Below are 21079 nucleotides of genomic sequence, written 5' to 3'. Positions count from 1 at the left end.
CGGGGCCCGTATCTCTATGTAGCATGATTATGTGTATGGTATGTGGTAGTTTGGGGAGACTCACTAAGCTTCATGCTTACGGTTTTTAGTCTTGGTTTCAGGTACTTCGGTTTTCAAAAAAGGAGCTTGGGATGATTGAAGTGCACACACCATATGTTCAGCCTGGGATGTTCATACTTTGATATTTTTGACAATTGTTATGATATTTTGAGATACACTGTTTATGATTTTTATATGATGTTTGATGACTATGGTTTTATTATTAAATTAAAGAGAAATTTTTAGACTGTGTTTTTCGGATGTTTTAAGTTGGTATCAGAGCCTTGGTTTGAGAGATTCAAGCACACTTTCACATACGTCTGAACTCAAACTAAGGAATTGGTATAAAAGTTTTCAAAAGAAAAACCATGTTTGTAAAAAGATTTTGAAAAATAAAGAGTTTTAGAAAAGCAAGAGGATTTTGAAAAAGAGAAAAGGGTGTTGTGCATGTAATTAGCCAAGCTAAGGTAAGTACTCCAAAATTACTCATACAAGTTGATGTTATGATATATGTGCCAGCTTTATGAGAACTACATGCTAGATTAGGGCTAAGGATCTAGGAAGGGTGCCTTATGTGCCTATTATGTGTTTCAGATTTATAAGAATTGCATGCTAGTACAGATTAGTCAGGATGATAGCCTGAGTAGTATATGCTTGATTATGTGTACTCAATGTCCGAATGTTGCTTGCTTTGTGCTCTTAGGAATTCTAGTTGTCTTTCACTAACTAGTAAACGAATATGTTAGGTTACATATTCCAAAGACTAAATAATTTCAGAAGATTACGTGTAGATCTATTTTGCAGCCCTTGTTTGAGTCCAACCGTTATAGGGTAGAATCTCTCATTCTAAGAATTATCTATTCTGAGTAATGTGTAGTTGTATTTGCAAGCTAGTTAGGGGAAGAAAGCAGGGACATCTTATGCAGCTGATGGTAGAGAGTGGGATGCTGATTACCCTAGGGCAAGCCTAGGATGAGAGTAACAGAGAGCAGTAGCAGTAGAAGGGACTTAGTGGAGTCAAGGAAGTTCTTGAGGAAAGTACGGATAGATGTGGAAGGTAGTATGGGCGCGTACTACTAAAAGCAGAGGATCCGTAATCGAATCAAGGAAGGTTGAGATAAGAACAGGGAACTTGTAGTGTGTGAGATCCCTTGATTTTTGACGAGTATTAAGGTGATTATGATAGTATATTACCCAACATAGTGACACTACGTTGTAGACCAGATGGCAGTTTTGCTATCGGCGAGGGATCATGCTCGGACTCTAGAGCCGGGCAGCTTGATTGTCACACGAGGGAGTTCATTCCATCGGAAAGTACGCGCAGTATCATTAACCAGACTCTTGTGATCTTCAGTATGATCAAGGAGGGTGTCTTAGAGATTTGTGATGAGAGGCTGAGTGCATTCCGCATTGAGATAGCAACCATGATAGGGACCCGTACGTTGATGATTTGGGAGTTTATCATGGGACTAGGGACCCCATTGCTAGCAGCAGGTGATTGGTAGATGTCGCCAATATGTTCATACTAGTCGTAGTCTCGAAAGGGGACAAGGACCGACTTGCTTCCTGCCTCCTGAAGGACAGAGCACATGATTGATGTAAAGAGGTTGGTAAAAGGTCGAGTGATGATGCGATTGATGCTATGTCATGGGATGACTTTTAGACTAGATTTTGGGTAGGGCGCGCCCGGGCGATTGAAGCGCAACAGTTGGCGCAAGAGTTGTTAGATGTCCACCAGACGATTGAGATTGTGGTAGAGATCATTGCCAAGTCTCAGGAAATAGCTTATATGGTACTACAGTATGCAACAGATGAGGAAATGAAGAATGTAAGGTATCGAAACATACTGTAGAATGATAGAAGGGAGATAGTGAGTATCTCAGGGTGCAAGACCCTGAATGATAAGATTTCTAGAGCTTGAGAATGAGAAATTCACTAGGAGCACATTGGGAACTAGATCAGTTGCTTATGTTGAGGAGTCTCGGGAGGAGACCCTAGATTTCGGATAAGCTTTTGAGGGACCAACAGGGTTAGATTCAGTACAGCACGTGCGGGAAACTACACGATGGAGTCTTTTGTTACAAGGGTTTGAGTAAGTGTAACCCTGGGTTATCCTCTATTTGTGTCTAAATTATATTTTCAAGAGATGTCATATGTCAATAGCATACCGAGAATTGTTAGTGAATAGCGAAAGATCATTTCCCTAATTACACGATTGGGAGAGTACATCGTCATCTTTGTTTATTCCAAGACTGAGGAGCAGCACGAGGTGCACTTGAGGGAGGTGCTAGAGACTCTGAGGAGGGATAGACGTTTTACAAAGTTCTCCAAATGTGAGTTCTGGTTGTGCGAGGTGCAATTTCTTGTGCATCTTGTCAACCAGAAGGGTATTCTGGTCGATCAGGCCAAAATAGAGGCCATGATGCAGTGGGAAATTCTGAGGTCTCCAACTAAGATTCGGAGCTTCCTAGGTCTAGCGGGTTATTACCGGAAATTTATATGGGACTTCTCCAAGACTGCAGTTCCTTAGACCCAACTGACCAAGGAGTCGGTGGCCTTTTGCTGGGGGCCTGAGCAGCAGGCAGCTTTCAAGACTCTCAGACAACGGTTGTGTAAGACCCCAATTCTCACCCTGCCAGAGAGTGTAAATGATTTTTGTAACGCCCTAATTTCTGGTATGTAATTTAAATAAAGTATTTTCATTTCTTAAGGGGTACTCGACGATTCTGTAGCCCGACTCGTCGAGTAGAGACGAGATGATCACGCAAATGGAGCTGGCTATTCGATGAGTCCATATGTTGGTACTCGGTGTGTCCGCCTATCTGGATGAAGCCCTAATTTTAAGGGTTTACACCCTATTTAAACATCTTATTGAGCCCCAACTTCACCTCCATCACCCTCAGAGTATTTCTTACCAAACCCTAGCCCCCTTAAAGAGTGTGGAGTGATTATTGCTTTGCGAAGGAACTTTTGGTGCATTTTAGAGCAAGTAGAAGAAGGAGAAGGTTGAAGTGTTCAAGGAAGAGGAAGTAGATCCAGAACACACTCCTTTGTGGTCATCTTTTCTGGTAATAAAGTATCCATCTTGCTTATTGATCTTATAGATCTATTTTTTCCCCCAAATTATTGATATTAAGCTCAAGAACCCCAAATCCTTTGTAATGAAGCCTTATGATCGAGTTATACTTCAGATCTAGCCTCTCTTGAACTCCAGGAGCTCATTATAGCCATCTTTATGCAATCTTGGCCTTGTTCCAAACCCTAAGTGCTTAGTATGTGATGAGTTTAGGTATTTTTGCCTCATACCATTGTGCATGCACGTAAAGTTGGAAACTTTACGTGTAAAACTAGTCGTGGAAGCTCAGATCTATGTTTTGGAAGCACTGGAATCGATTAGAATCGACTTTAACTAATAGCATGCTTGGGACTCGGCGAGTTGTTCTTCAACTTGGCGAGTTGTTCTTTAGACTCGACGAGTTGTTCATACGACTCAGCGAGTGATAGATTGGACGTGTTCATATGTTGAAGGAGAACTCGATGAGTTGTTCATATAACACGACGAGTCGGATGAAGTTAGACTCGATGTTAGCATCGAGGAAGAACTCGTTGAGTCTTTTCCAAACTCGACGAGTAGAAGCGAGTAAAGGTCTAGTATGGATGATAGGGACTCGGCAATTTGACGACCCAACTCGACGAGTCCGGTCAACAGGAAGCTGACTTTGACCAGGAAGTTGACTTTGACTTGCCCAGGGGTAAATAGTCATTTTACCCTAAGATTAGTTATCAGTATTTGATTTAGTGTTTATGGGATTTGTAGTCGGGGAGTTCCGGATCAGCGGTCAGGCAGTTTCAGACTTAGCATCTCCGCAACCAGAGTTACGAGGTGAGTTTCCTTCCAGTAGGAACGAGTCTACGGCAACAATGCCAACCCGTCTAGTTAGTAGTAGATCCGGACTTCGGTCCAATGTAGTAGTTTTGTGTGCTTGATGTCTTTGTGATTCAAGCATGTCTTTGTGCTATGTGTTCCGGACTTTGGTCCGATGCAGTATGCAGTATATGTGCTTATGCTAGTTGATATGTTTATGTTATGTTATGCCCAGTCAGTTTCCGGACTTCGGTCCGATGCAGGGGACACGGTCCCGACCAGTTCCGGATTTCGGTCAGATGCAGTTAGTTCCGGGCTTCGGTCCGATGCTGGGGACATGGTCCTAGTTAGTTCCAGACTTCGGTCCGATGCAGAGGGCAAGGCCCTGGTTAGTTCCGGACTTCGGTCCGATGGAGTGGGCAAGGCCCAATAGTTGTTTGTGTGTTATTGTATGGTATGTGGTAGTTTGGGGGAGCTCACTAAGCTTCGTGCTTACAGTTTTAGTTTTGGTTTCAGGTACTTTCGCTAGCAAAGGGAAGAGCTCGGGTTGATGGCATCGCACACACCACAACTTCAGTTTATCCTAGGAGTTTGTTTCGGATATTGTTATGATTGATATAGTTTTTTTTTTACACAGTACTATGACATTTGAGTTACTTATTCCATGATTTTATTATATATGATATCCGAGGATTTGATATTTAGTAATATTTAAACAAAAAATTTTGGGTCGTTTCAAGTTGGTATCAGAGCCTTAGTTTGAGGGATGCAGGCATACTTTCGAGTGCGTCTGAACTCAAACTGAGGAAATGGTGAAAGATTTTTAAAAGAGAAACGTTTTCGAAAACAAAATTTTGAAAAGAACTTAGAAAGAAAAAGAGTTTTCTTAAAAAGGGGTGTGGTGCATGCGATCAGCCTAGCTCAAGTAACTACTCCCAAACTACCCGTACAAGCTTATGTTATGATTATTAGTTTCAGTTTCATTAGAACAACATGCTAGAATAGGACTGAGGATCAAGGAGGATGCCTTATGTGCCTGTTGTATGTGTTTCAGCCTTATGAGAATTGCACGCTAGTATTGAGTGGACAGAAGTGATATAGCCTGGTTAGGTTGTGCCTGATAGTATGAGCTTAGCATTGTATGCTAGTGTAGATTAGTCAAAATGATAGCCAGAGTGGTATATGCATGATTATGTACTCAATGCTCGAATGCTGCTTGCTTTGTGCTTTTAGGAGTTCTAGTTGTCTTTCACTAACTAGTAAACGAATATGTTAAGTTACATATTGCAAGGACTAAATAATTTTAGAAGGTTAGGTCTAGCTCTATTTCGCAGCTCTTGTTTGAGTCCAACCGTTATAGGGTAGGATCCCTCATTTGAAGAATTAATTAGTCTCAGTGATATGTAATAGTAATCGCGAGCTAGTTAGGGAAAGAAAGTGGGGACTACTTATGCAGCTGATCGTGGAGAGCGGGTTGGTGACCACCCTAGGGCTAGCCTAGGATGAGATTAGCATGACATCAGCAGTAGTAGTAAAAGGGACTTGGTGCGGTCGAGGCAGTTCATGGGGAAGGTACAGATAGATGTGGAAGGTAGTAGGGGCCCATACAACTGAAAGCAGAGGATCTATACTTGAATCAAGGAAGGCCAAGGCAAAACCAGGAAACTTGTAGTAATAGTGATCCTTCGAGATATCAGTATTTCTGAAGTTGTCATTGTGTGTTTCAGCATGGTGGTTTTCCACCCTAGACCAGCAGTCGGCAGTTTAGGTGCCGGTGAGGTATCAGGACCAGGCTCGGGAGCCGAGCATTTAGATGATCAGACAAGCGAGTTCCTCTCTTCAGAGATTACCCGCATCATACTCGAGCAGACTCCTGTGATCTTTGGTTCGATCAAGGAGGGTATTTTGGAGCTGATGGATGAGAGGTTGAGCACCTTTCGTGATGAGGTGGCGACCATGATGGGGTCGCGCACGCTCACTTTCAGGGAGTTCAGAGCCTGTGGAGCTCCTGACTATCATGGGGCGCGGGACCCCATAGCGAGTACCAGGTGGTTGGCGGATGTCGCCATTGCCTTCCGCACCAGCAGATGTCCCGAGGGGGACAAGTTCAGACTAGCATCCTGTCTTCTGAAGGACATCGCACGAGATTTGTAGGAGGAGATTGGACATGTCATTGGGGATGACGTAGATCTTGATGCGATGACTTAGGCTGATTTTACTACCAAGTTCAGAGCTGAGTTTGCACCGGTTATTAAGGTACAACAGTTAGCCAGGGAGTTTCAGGATCTTACTCAGACTATAGAGACAGTGGCGGAGATTACCGCCAAGTTCAAGGAGATGTCTCTTCTTGTTCCTTAGTACGTAGCTGATGAGGAAATGAATAAGGCCCGTTATCATGAGATGTTGCGGAGTGATATCCGCTAGTTTGTGAGCCGGTGCAGCTGTGTAACGCTGGATGATATGATTGCTAGGGTTCGTGAGAGAGAGATTGACTTAGAGATGGAGAAGAAGAGGAAGCCAGAGGCGGTATCTGGCATTGGGAGTTCGAGCAAGAAGCCCAAGGTATCAGATCACAGATCTAGAGGTTAGCAGAGACACGGTTGGTGTGGAAAGTGTGGGAGATTGCACGACGGGGCGTGCAAGGTAGGGAGTCCCAGTTGCTACAAGTGTGGCCGGACTGGGCATATGAGCAGAGATTGTACAACTACTCCCATCGTTACCGCGGTATCTGAGCTAATTTGCTTCCATTGCAATTAGAGGGGACATAAAAAGTCCCAAGGTCCGAGTTTGCCAGCAGCATGGAAGATGGCAGCACCTGCCCCTGCAACATTAAGGATTACAGACGACCGTCAGGGTCGAAGTGAGGTGCTAGTGGTGAAAAGTAGAGCTTTTCAGATGACAGCAGAGGCAGCGCGAGCGACTCCTGATGTGGTGATGGGTATGTATCCTCCCTTCATCTTTTTATTAATGCTGATTGTTTCTTATGGTTATATGTATTTATATGGGGTCGTTCTTAGTGAACAGCATATCAGCTTCAGTGTTGTTTGATTCGGGGGATATCCGATCATTTGTTTCACTTGCGCTTAGCAAGAGGTTTAGCAGACCTTCGAGGGAGCTGGATTGTCCACTTGAGGTTGAGATAGCTGATGACAGAACCGTCAGGGTCGTGAGAGTACATAGGACAATTTTCGTTGTAGCTATTTGATGAGCAGTTTTCAGTGGATTTGGTTCCTATTCCCCTACAAGGGAATAAGGTTATAGTGGGTATGCATTGGCTAAGCCCCAATGGGGCAGTGATTGATTGTAAGCTACAGTTAGTGAGGGTCTGAACCCCTGATGGAGGAGAGTTAGTGATTCCGGGTTAGTGGCCACAGCGTGGACCAATTCTTTGGTCGGCAGCGAGAGTTCGACGCTACTTCCAGCAGAGTTGTGCGGGGTACATCGCCTATGTTTTGGATGCCCAGGAGAAGGGCAAGGCGACTATTGACGATGTACCGGTAGTGCGAGACTACCCAGACGTATTCCTGGAGGATTTTCCTGGGATACCTCCGGAGAGACAGGTTGAGTTTCGGATTGATTTGGTTCTGGGTGCGGCTCCGATAGCCAAGGCGTCGTATCAGTTGGCTCCTCCAGAGATGTAGGAGCTGTCTATGCAGCTGCAGGAGCTGCTAGACAAGGGTTTCATCAGACCGAGCAGTTCACCATGGGGAACCCTGATCCTGTTTGTGAAGAAAAAGGATGGGCTGCACTGTATGTGTATAGATTATCGGGAGTTGAACAAGGTAACGGTGAAGAACCGTTACCCACTCCCGAGGATAGATAACTTGTTCGATTAGCTTCAGGGAGCATCTTGGTTTTCGAAGATTGATCTGCACTCCGGTTATCATCAGATGCAGGTCAGAGGTGAGGATGTTCAAAAGACATCTTTTAGGACCCGTTATGGTCATTATGAGTTTGTGGTGATGCCGTTTGGGCTCACCAACGCTCCAGCCACGTTCATAGATCTCATGAACCGCGTATATAGGCCGATGCTGGATCGGTCTGTGATAGTGTTCATCGACGATATCTTGGTTTACTCCAAGACTCAGGAGCAGCACGAGGAGCACCTGAGAGAGGTGCTAGAGACACTGAGGAGCGAGAGACTTTTTGCAAAGTTCTCCAAGTGCGAGTTCTGGTTACGCAAGGTGCAGTTCCATGGACACCTCGTCAACCAGAAGGGGATATTGGTGGATCCAGCCAAGATAGAGGCCATGATGCAGTGGGAGGTCTCGAGGTCTCCATCTGAGATTCGGAGCTTCCTAGGGTTGGCAGGGTACTACAGGAGATTCATCCAGGATTTCTTCTAGATAGTAGTTTCACTTACCCGACTGACTAGGAAGTCGGTGGTGTTTCGTTGGGGGCCTGAGCAGCAGGCTGCATTTGAGACCCTCAGACAGCGATTGTCACTCTTCCAGAGGGAGTGGATGATTTTGTAGTCTATTATGATGCTTCGATCACAGGGATGGGAGCAGTGTTGATGCAGCGAGGGCATGTGATAGCTTATGCCTCTAGACAGCTGAAGCCTCACGAGGCTAACTATCCGACGGATGACTTAGAGCTGAGGGCAGTGGTGTTTGCCCACAAGATTTGGAGACATTACATCTATGGGGTCCGTTGTACCATTTACACAGATGACAAGAGTCTGAGGTACCTCATGGACTAGCCGAATTTGAACATGAGGTAGCGGTGATGGTTAGATGTGGTGAAGGACTACGATTGTGAGATCCTATATTATTCAGGCAAGGCCAATGTTGTGGCCCACGCCCTGAGCCGCAAGGCGGTGGCGGCACCGATTAGAGATATATTTCTAAGGATGACAGTGATTACTCCATTGCTGGAGTAGATTAGAGAGGCACAGGTCGAGGGCCTGAAAGAGGAAAGGCTGAAGTGTGAGAGGATTGGGGGCCGAGTAGCTTCTTTCGACTATGACAGTCGAGGATTGTTGACCCTTCATAGGAGATTTTGGGTGTCATATTGGGGAGGAGTACGACAGGTGTTGATGGATGAGGTCCACAAGTCCTGGTTCTCCATCCATCCAGGGGCGACAAAGATGTATAGAGATTTTCGACCCGATTATTTGTGGCCCTGCATGAAGCGGGACGTAGCCTGGTACGTAGAAAGATGCCTGACCTACAGGGAAGGCAAGGCAGAGCACCAGAGACCCCACGGCAAGATGCAATCGTTAGACATTCCTGTGTGGAAATGCGAGGATATCACCTTGGATTTCATCACTAAGCTTCCCAGGACTGCATAGGGAGTTGATTCAATTCGGGTCATAATGGATCGACTAACCAAGAGCGAGTATTTCATACCGATCCAGGAGAGTATATCTGCAGAGAAGCTAGCCAATATTTATGTGTGCAAGGTAGTAGCACGGCATGGAGTGCCTATATCAGTAGTATCAAATCGAGACGTCTGGTTCACTTCCAGATTTTGGAAGCGGTTTTGTGACAACCGTCAAATTCAAGTCAAAGTCAAAGTCAACAAGTCAAACTTAAAGTCAAGTCAACAAGCCAAACCGGTCAATCTTGTATAATACTTGTATGATTAAAAGTTATTCTATGAAAATGTACATTTGTATGTCAAGAATTCGAGTGTCTCGGTAAATCTATGTGTTTATCAATGTGAAACCCTAAGAAGGGAGCTAAACGCATCAAAACACGACTATGAACCCTTTTGGGGACTTAAAATAATCATAAACGAAGTATAATAGGGTCCACGGACCTTGCATTGCATGATTACTCGATGAAAATGGCTAAAAATGAATCTCTCTCAAATCTCTCCCAAATCTCTCTCAAACTTTTTATAGTCAACCAGGCAATCCCGACCCTTAAATTGACCAAAAACCGCTTATTTCGGTGAGTTATATTGAAAAACAACTATTTACGACCGAAACTCCTCTTAGGAGCCGAAACTCCTGTCAGAACCGAGCCTGTCAGAAGCCTCTCGGACCGAGCCTCGCAGACAGCAGCTGAGACCGAGCTTGGGTCCCTCTTCCCCCCTCGCACCTTCGGTCCTTCTTCTTCCCTCTCGGTTCCTTATTCCCTTCTCTCGGTTCTTAGCTTCTTAGAGCCGAACCTCGTAGGTTCGGTCCCTAAAGCTGATTTTTGGCTGCTTTCGCCTCTTAAACCCATTTTTGACGTTTTTGACAGGATTTTTTTCACCAAATTCATATTTTCACCATTTTTAACCCCCAAAACTCATATTTTATTTATTTCTCAGGGATTTATTAATTAAAAATCATTATTTTATATTAAGAGGATATTTACCCCATAAGTGGGTTAAGTGTGCCTACTTGCCTTCTATGTGTCACCGTCTCACTTGCCACCTTATCCACATCACACAAACCAATGCAAACATCACTTCAAACTCACAAGTTGCTCTAGCAACCTTCTATATAAAGAAATCCTTGGAGGATTTCTTGATTTACTTACTCATTTCAAACATACACACTTCTTATATCACCTCAAGAAAGCTTCTTTCTCTCCACTTTCCACCACCTAGTGCAAGTGTTCTTGAGTTGTTACTGCACTTTTTAGTAAGTATTCCATCTAAACTCAAGTGTCATTCCATAATTTCATAACACTCTTGGATCATTGACTCATATCTTAACACCCAAAATCGTTCTTAGGATCATCCAAACTCTCACATGTTCACCAAGTGTTCTTGACTTGATACTCCTCGTCTTCAACCTTCCACTCTTCCAAGAATCACTCAAGGTGAGTTCATACCCCTACATTTCCTAGTTTTCTTTAGTTTTCAGGGGGGGGGATATGTGACATCTCCTAATTTCTCGGCCAGAAAAGAGCGATTTAATATATGCTTTTTAAAATAAAATCAGAGAAATCTTTTTAAAATATGTTGCGGAATTGGTCCCCAAAATAATACATGATAAAATTTTATCAAAATCTTTCCTGAAGAAATGTATAGTTTCATTTCATATCAAAGCCTCGGGATTTCATGTTCCGATACAGATCAAAAGTATAAACAAGACATTATAAGCTTTTCAACAGTTATTTACAACTACTGGCCTATAATCAAAAAATATCTCATCATCTTCCGACCATGCTCGGGGTCCACTACCTGTAATCATAAAAACTGAGTGGGTCAGGCTTGGGAGCCTGGTGAGCATATAGGGTTTTCAACCCACAACAATAATATACTTATTAAGTTCACCAATCAACAATAACCCTGATTACCCATTCCCGTTATCCTCACTTTACGTCCCTAAACACTTATCACAAGGGACCTAGCCTAAAGAATATTATCGGGATGGACACTACTGCTAAGGGGTTTCCTCAGCCATACATGTCCTAAAGGCATCCATGAGGGGGATAGAGTACGCCAATGAACATTTAATTCATCAACACCTACAAGTTGCGAACCTCTTAGTGTTCCACTGGACTGTCTAGAAAGGTCCGTGGTCGTCATCTATACTCCGCTAGATGACTACAACAACAACAACAACAACATCGAGGCCTCTCACCATTTTAACACACATCAACTATTTCATCTACCAATGTTCTACCCAACATATTTTGTAGATAAAATACATATATAGTTTAAAACTTGTATAAAACATTTATTCAACAGTTACCTCAAATAAACACTTATTATAATTACACATAGCACGTATTTTATAGAAAATACTTCATATATAGGTGTAAGATGAAAGTGACTACACACTCACTTGATTTGATGATAATCGGGCAGTAATTCGTTGCTTAAAATGAACGTTTCTAATAAAACCAGGAGTTTTATTGAGAAACCGGGCTTTGCGAAGGTCGGGCTTCAAAATGAAAAGATAAATTTTTCGGGCTTCTCAGGCACTTCGTGGCGTATTCCGGGGTTTATAATCGATACCGCGGCTTCGGGGGATGTTAATATGAAAGAAATATGAGATTTAGGGTGAAAAGTGGCAAATTTCCAAAGTTACTCAGGAAGGCTCGCAACCTTCTATTTATAGGGTGGAGCTTCTGATCGGACGGCTGAGAAGCCTCCAGGTGGTGAAGATCCGAAGGCTCGCAGATAGGGCTCGCACATGGCTTGCACCTGCGAAGGCTTGCTGGCAGCTCCTTACTGGACCGAGGTCTAGGGTCCGAAGTAGGGCATCGTGGCATGCATGCGAGGGTTCGGTCTCGTGCAAGAGGGTACGTGTCGCCTTCTCAGTGGACCACTTCGGATAAGGCCAGGTGCTCAGACGACTCAGCAGCTCGGATGACTCAGCAGTATTTAGGACACGTGGCGCGTTTTGAGCGAGGGTGACGTGGCAAAAACATGACTATGCGAATTTTCTCGGTTTTTGTGCAAAAACTTCTAAAATCCATAACTTTTGCATACGAGCTCCGTTTTTTGACGTTCTTTATATGCACGCGTAGGCAAAATTACGCTCTACAACTTTCGTTTAGACTTCGTCGGCTAATTTTGAATTTAATTTTTATATTATTATTTTTAACAGACCGGGACAGGAAACCCGTTAAAAATTTATAACTTCTTCATCCGACGTCCGTTTTCGTCAGACGTTTTACCGTTGTGCTACTAATGACGAGACCTTCAATTCTCGTTTAGGTTGTGTCGACTAAAAATCACTCGATCTAAAGTTTGACTTTTTAGCTGTCTACTGCAAAGCTGAAACTTCGAAAAATCATAACTTCCTCATACTAAGTCAGATTTGGGTGTTCTTTTTATCGAACTTCTTGGTTTAACGAATACTATGACTTTCATTCAGATCATTAAGGCTAAAAAGTATTTTATCAAAAACTCACTTTTTATGACACTCGGCCCCGTGTCGGTTTGTCACGAAACTTCGACAGGTCATAACTTCTTCGTTATAACTCGGATTTCGGCATTCTTTATATATTCGTAATCCTTGTCACGCCCACCACGGGTTTCTTAATAGATATCGGCTTTATCTACAATTTTATTTTGACGCTCATTTTTATTCTTAATTAATTAAGCCCTACTATTTAAGCATAAAACACATAGAATTCACATAATTCCTTTTTCATTTCTTCAAAATGAGTTACAAAGGTTAACCTTGACTATCATTTTAATATTAATGCCTAGGCTAGAAACACGAGTGTTACAGAATACAAGTTAAAACACCAAAACATATTTGAAACTTAACTTGACGGCTTTATCTACAATACGATTTTTCTATAATTTATGGTGATTTTTACAAAACTGCCTATCACTGCAGCAAAGAAATCGGACTAGGTTGTGAAAATGAATATTTTCACACTGGTTTGAGGCCAACAAAAATTATAATAAAATTTGTGATAGTAGACTCTTTTTCCGAACTCTCTGAGTTTACGGATTTAGTTTTTGACTTACGATGATTTTTCTATAAATAATCTAAAACAATGACAGTTAAGAGTTAAATTGTTAAAACAAGTTTAAGAGTTATTCACACCTTGTAACATGTTGAAAAAAGTGTGTAAGATTTTATGCTTAGCATTTCCAATGTTATTTTATTGAAATACAAGGTCATGCATAATAAGGTTTCATTCACAACATAAAACATTTTGATAAAACTATAATAGGTATAGTTTGGACACCTCATTTAACAAAGAAATGGTAATACTATCAACTTACAAAGCGAGTATTTTATTACAAACTACATGAACATGTTAATGGATAAATTTTTGATACATTCATCTTCGGAGTACTCTTTAGTACAACTAGAAAAGTCCTGTAGTTATAGCCAGAATCTTTTGTAGCGAGAACGTGATAGTTGTGTATAGATCTATATTGGGTTTGACAAAACGCACCTGAGCTGCTTGCAACAGCTAGACCGGCAGGTCTGGGGTGACAAGTATCATAACATTCCGACGCTTGAAGAACGTCGTGTACGAGGTCTTCGAGTCATAGTATGGTTATAACAACTCACATGGGAAATTAACAAATACACCGTTCACGAGAATTTAAGGATTTCACAAAAAGGAGTTTTGTTTAAACATAAAACCACATATAAGTATGATGATTTACTTACATATACTAAATCTTGGTTCAGTTAAGACTACAATAAACCTTTTAGAAAATATTGGATTTTCTGGAAACAAACTTGTAACAAACTTTAAGGAATAACATGCATTTTTCATTCAAAAATTGTTTATGAATTCACCAGGTTTAATGTTGATACTCTTTCAAAAACAACTTGTATTCTATGGTAATCAATAATACAGGTAACCACAAGACTTTTGAATGCAAGACGCTAAGGCGTACATTTCTTTTGAACTATTTTGACATCATATGTAATTTATTTGGAAACATGTATTTTGCAACGATGTAACCTTTTAAATTATATATATGATGGTTGTGTTTACTTTCTTCACTATGGTTATGATACTGAGCATGACGTCCTCCGCCCCCGAACGTTTCTGCCATTCCGGTTTGTGGGTGCGATAGATTCGTATTAGAGCTTTGTTTATAGTGAACTAAGTATATCGAACCATATAAGATATACAAACTATAAATACAATGGGACGAAATTCTCTGACGTAACCTTTCAAAAATACTTTCAAAAACAAAAATTCATATTTTTATAAAAGTATATGTACCATCGCACTCACTAGTTCAGTATCACAATGGCAATAACACAAAAGTATTGAGACAAGTTGGACACCATGATCTAGCTTCGGAGTATGTAGTCAGATCTTGGATGAATATAGCCTGATCAACTATATTTAGCCAAGGTATGACCAACGTATGCCGAAGAAGGATCATGACGAGAAACAAGTCTTCAACTTACCAACAAACTTGAGAATCAAATGTAAAAATACTATAGGAGTATTTTAACACAACTAATCACATTATATATTTACAATAACAAATTTTTTATACCAAAATTTCTTGCGATATCCTTCTTATCCCTATTCTCGTACAGGCGCGATGGCAGGATTTCACTTGCCGGATGATCCCTACTTCCCCAGAGGAAGATTCTGAAGAAGAACCCATGGAGGATGAGGAACCCATGGAAGAGGAAGAATCCATAGACGGTGAAGAGGAAGAAGACTCATATGGAACCGACTCAGAACCCGAGGTTTACAACCCAAACCATGCCCTTATCCCTCCGCAACACTTCCAAGACCTAACACCCCAATGGGCCGAAATTATACATCGATGGAGCAGAGAGAAAGGTCAACGACCTCCCTATGGTATGGAACGAGGTTTTTATGATGTTAGCCACAGAGGGTCAGCGGACAGAGCCCTTCCTATCATGGTTCACCGTGTCGCACGCCACGAGGAGCAAACTAGGGTACACACCCAACATCTCATGGAATTTGGTGCCACCAGCCAAGTCAACTGCGTTCGTGTTCTTCAGTTGGATGATGACCACGATTGAACTCGAGACCGCACTGAGCTTCTTTGACGGGAGATGGTGGCGACCCGAGTTGAAGTAGAAGAACACCAATCTGCTCTAGAAGGACGTCTGACAGACGCAGAACGCCAGGCGGCTGAATCTAGAGCCGAAATGAGGAACTTCGTGTCTTCATTTCGTGATCAGCAGAACTTCAACCACCACAAGTAGTACTTGCACTGCTCACGTCAGCTTAATCTAGTTTTGCGGATATGTATTACTATTATTTTCTAGTATGTATGTCCGATCTTGCGATTTAAGTATTTACACTTCCGGGATCTGTTAGGCAGTCAAAATTTTTCCGTAGATTCATGTAACATGGACCCTTATAGGGTCAAAATTTTCTCAATATTGTATACTAAGTTATATCAATGAAATTGACACGCTATTTGCTTTATCACATCAAGTTCATGACAAAGATTGGTTTCAGACTAAATCTACTGATGTTCGATTTATGATTTTTTTGATTTATAAGTCAAATTATATATAATTAAGACCATGTCGACCTAGAAATGGTGGTTCCGCCTTGGATCCTGTTCCTTGTTTGGTTGTGGACCCAGGGTAGACCCATTAGATTCGAAAGTTTATTTAATCTTAATTATATGTTAACATTATACATCAAACGATTTATAGATGGGCATGGTATGGACTCTTTCACAGACATTTCATGTAAATCAAATCTATCAGCATTCATAAAGTCTATATTTTATTATATATAGACCTCTAGTATGAATGGATTCATACAATAACTTTACAAGTCGAAATCAAGATGCACATAAAGAACTAATAATGTTTAGTTTAACTCTCGAATTTTGGAGCACTATCAAAGACTTATTGTCTTTTCATTCTTGTTATGGCAGAAAATGCCACCTCGTAGAAATCCTAGATGTGGCGGCGCTACAGGAGCTGCACCACCGCCACAACCACCTCCACCACCCCCTCAGTTCGACCCGGTAATGTTCCAGGCTATCATAACATCCGCAGTAGCATCCATAATGTCCTAAATCAGCACCAATAATGCGGGTGGTGTGAGTAATGGTCCCACAAATTCTAACAATGGGGACAGTCAGGGACGCTCGAGAGAGTGTACCTACAAAGACTTTACTAATGCCAAACCTAAAACCTTCAATGGGAGCAAAGGTGTCATAGCATTGCTACAATGGTTCGAGAAAACCGAATATGTCTTTGAAATATGTGCATGTCCTGAAGTAAACAAGGTCAAGTTTGCAGCATGCACATTCTCTGAAAGGGCACTCACCTGGTGGAATGGCCACGTCAAGACATTGACACTTCCGGTGGCTAACACAATAACATGGGAAGATCTGAAAACCATGTTGATGAAGGAATATTGCCCAAGGGGCAAGATACAAAAGTTGGAAGAGGAACTTTGGGGTCTTAAAATGATAGGCTCTGACATCCTGTCTTATACCTCAAGGTTTAGTGATCTAGCCATATTGTGTCCAGGGATGGTTCCGTCGGAAAGCAAGAAGGTGGAAAGATACATATGGGGACTATCTTCCCAACTTCAAGGGAACGTATTGGCCTCAAAGCCAACTACCTTTGATAGTGCCAAAGAACTGGCACAGCAACTCATCGACCATAATGCCAGCCATGGCACTGTGACAACCACCTCCAAGCAAGCTAAAGGGGAAACAACAAAAGGAAGTTCTGGAACAAGAAGAAGGGTCAATCTGCTCAAGACCCTACCAAAAAGCAACAAGTGGTTGCTGTGAATGCCGCCACAACTACTGCCAACCCAACACCGATAAGGCAATACGTCGGGAACCTACCAAAGTGCAACAAATGAAACTTTCACCACAATGGCGCTTGCCGTGAAATGCATTGCACCAACTGTAACAAAAAGGGGAACACCGCTCGATTTTGTAAAGCTCCAGTCCAACAAAACGCACAAGCTACCAACGCCTGAAGAAGTCAAACCTGTTATGGTTGTGGAGAGGCAGGACACTTCAAGCGGAACTGCCCGAAGGCAAGAATCCCCAACCCTGGTGGAGTGGGCTGTGTTCCGACGATAGGTCATGAGGAAGCAGTTGCAGACCCAACTGTGGTCACCGGTACTTTTCTCCTCAACAATACATACGCATGCATTCTTTTCAATAGTGGCGCAGAGAAAAGCTTCGTGATCCGTCAATTTAAACGATTGCTTAAACAAAAACCACAAACACTAAAAGATACATTCACCATAGAAATGGCTAATGGAAAAATAGAGAACACTAACGACATTTACATTGGGTGTACCCTGACCCTAAACAATCACTCTTTCCAAATCAACCTTATGCCGGTCACCATAAAAAGTTTTGATGTCATCATTGGCATGGATTGGTTGTGCCCTCACCATGCCAAAATCCTATGTCACGAAAAGGCCGTTTGCCTAAATCTGCCTAATGGCGAAACCCTCGTCGTCTATGGCGACAAACCCAGTTCAGACTTTCATATCATTTCGTGTGTCAAGGCCCAAAAAGTACCTCCGAAAGGAGTACCACACCTTCCTTGCCAACATCGTGGATAAGAATCAAGAAGCTAAGAACATAAACGACATTCCGGAGGTCTGTAAATTCCCTAACGTATTCCCTGAAGACCTTCCAGGAGTGCCCCCTACTAGACAAGTCGAATTCCGAATCGACCTAATTCCTGGAGCTACTCCTGTAGCCAAATCGCCATACCGTCTAGCCCTAGCCGAGATGTAGTAACTGTCCAGTCAACTGAACGAACTACTGAGCAATGGCTTCATTAGACCAAGCTTCTCGCCTTGGGGAGCACCGGTTTTGTTCGTTAAGAAGAAGGACGGATCGGTCCACATGTGCATTGACTACCGCGAATTAAACAAACTCACCATCAAAAACCTGTACCCTTTGCCTCGAATCGATGACCTCTTCGGCCAAATACAAGGAGCGAGTTTCTTCTCGAAGATTGACCTTAGATCTGGATACCATCAACTACGAGTTCAAGAAGAGGATATCCCCAAGACAGCCTTCAGAACGCGCTATGGTCACTTTGAGTTTGTAGTAATGCCTTTCGGCTTAACAAATGCACCTGTGGTGTTCATGGACCTGATGAATCGGGAGTGTCGACCTTACTTAGACAAGTTTGTGATTGTTTTCATCGACGATATACTAGTCTACTCCCGAAGTGAGGAAGAACACAACCAACATTTACGTCAAGTCCTGGAGACACTGAGGGCAGAGAAATTGTATGCAAAATTCTCAAAGTGCGAGTTCTGAATTCGAGAAGTGGATTTCCTCAGACATGTAGTCAGCAAGGAAGGAATACATGTGGACCCTTCAAAGATCAAGGCAATCGAAAGCTGGGAAACGTCAAGAACACCCACAGAAATCCGTCAATTTTTAGGACTTGCCGATTACTGTCGAAGACTCATCCAAAACTTCTCCAAAATCGCAAAACCACTCACCACCTTGACTCAAAAAGGAGTAACCTTCACCCGGGGGGATAAGCAAGAGGCTACATTCCAAACGCTGAAACAAGCCCTGTGTAGTGCTCCGATCTTGTCCCTACCAGAGGGAACAGAGGACTTTGTGGTTTATTGCGATGCATCAAACCAAGGTTTGGGATGTGTGTTGATGCAACGATGAATGGTCATTGCCTACGCCTGAAGACAGTTGAAGACGCATGAGGTAAACTATACGACGCATGATCTCGAACTAGGAGAGGTAGTTTTCGCCCTAAAAATCTGGAGGCATTACCTCTGCGGCACCAAATGCACTATCTTTACTGATCACAAAAGCCTTCAACATATCCTCAACCAAAAAGAAGTGAACATGAGACAAAGACGATGGGTAGAATTGCTAAATGATTACAAATGCGAGAATCACCTAGGAAAAGCCAACGTGGTGGCAGACGCTTTAAGCAGAAAGGAATACTCTGGCCGCCGAGTAACGGCATTAACCATGACCATCCATTCACACCTGTCCACAAAAATCAAGGAGGCACAAGAAGAAGCCTTGAAACCAGAGAACGTGGCAGGTGAAGCCTTGAGAGGAATGCACAAAAAACTTGAAGTCAGGGATGACGGAGTTCGTTGTCTCATGAACCGGATCTGGACACCGAAATTTGGTGGATTCAGAGACGTTGTCATGAATAAAGCTTTGAAAACTCGTTACTCAGTGTATCCCGGCTCGGAGAAGATGTATTTAGACCTCAAGAAGCTGTATTGGTGGCCAAACATGAAAGCCTAAATAGCTACTTTCGTGGACAAGTGTCTGACTTGCGCAAAGGTTAAGGTAGAGTATTAGAAGCCCTCTGGACTACTTCAACAGCCGGTGATACTCGAGTGGAAGTGGGAGCGAATTACAATGGACTTCATTACCAAGTTACCTAAGACAACGGGTGGACTTAACACCATTTGGGTAATCATCGACAGATTAACTAAATCCGCTCACTTCCTGCCAATAAAGGAAACTGACAAAATGGAGAAACTGACAAGGATCTACATTAAAGAAGTTGTGCGACTTCACGGAGATCCGATATCCATTATCTCCGATAGAGATAGTCGGTTCACGTCACAATTCTGGCAGTCACTACGGAAAGCTATGGGAACTAGGTTAGACATGAGTACAGCCTACCATCCACAGACCGACGGGCAGAGTGAAAGGACCATTCAAACGTTAGAGGACATGCTAAGAGCTTGTGTGATGGACTTTGGTAACGCGTGGGATGCTCACCTACCCTTTATCAAATTCTCATACAATAATAGTTATCACACTAGCATCAAAGTTACTCCATTCGAAGCCCTCTATGGCCGTAAGTGCAGATCACCCATGTGTTGGGATGAGGTGGGCGATACGCAACTAGCAAAAGGGAAAGTTCCTAACAGCACACTCACTGGCCCGGACATCATAAGGGAAACAACAGAAAAGATTGTCCAAATTCGAGAATGGATGAAGGCTTCACAAGACCGACAAAAGAGCTACGCCGATAAAAGACGGAAGCCTTTGGAGTTCCAAGTTGGAGATTGAGTACTACTGAAAGTATCACCTTAGAAGGGATTAATACATTTTGGAAAACATGGGAAGTTAAATCCAAGGTATATCAGGCCCTTCGAAATCCTCGTCGGGATTGGCTCGGTGGCATACAACCTTCGATTACCACAGGAACTCAGCAACGTGCACCCTACCTTTCATGTGTCGAACTTAAAGAAATTTTTGTCTAATGAGACCCTTGTCATTCCTTTGGAAGAACTTGAGATCAATGAGAACCTCCACTTCATAGAGGAACATGTTGAAATCATGTATCGAGAGGTCAAATCGACGAAACAAAGTTGCATCCCCATCGTAAAGGTCCGCTGGAACGCCAAGCGAGGACCCGAATTTACATGGGAATGTGAGGATCAAATGAAACAAAAGTATCCACATCTCTTCCCCAACCCTTAAAGTCCCTCTCAAAAATGCAAATTTCAGGACGAAATTCCTTCTAACAGGGGGATAATGTGACAACCGTCAAATTCAAGTCAAAGTCAAAGTCAACAAGTCAAACCGGTCAATCTTGTATATTACTTGTATGATTAAAAGTTATTCTACGAAAACGTACATTTGTATGTCAAGAATTCGAGTGTCTCGGTAAATCTATGTGTTTATCAATGGGAAACCCTAAGAAGGGAGTTAAATGCATCAAAACATGACTATGAACCCTTTTGGGGACTTAAAATAATAATAAACGAAGTATAACGGGGTCCACAGACCTTGCATTGCAGTTTTACTCGATGAAAATGGCTAAAAGTGAATCTCTCTAAAATCTCTCCCAAT

Source organism: Lactuca sativa, chromosome 5 (genome assembly GCF_002870075.4).
Source record: "Lactuca sativa cultivar Salinas chromosome 5, Lsat_Salinas_v11, whole genome shotgun sequence".
NCBI classification, from domain to species: Eukaryota; Viridiplantae; Streptophyta; class Magnoliopsida; order Asterales; family Asteraceae; genus Lactuca; species Lactuca sativa.
This window is presented reverse-complemented; position numbering follows the sequence as displayed.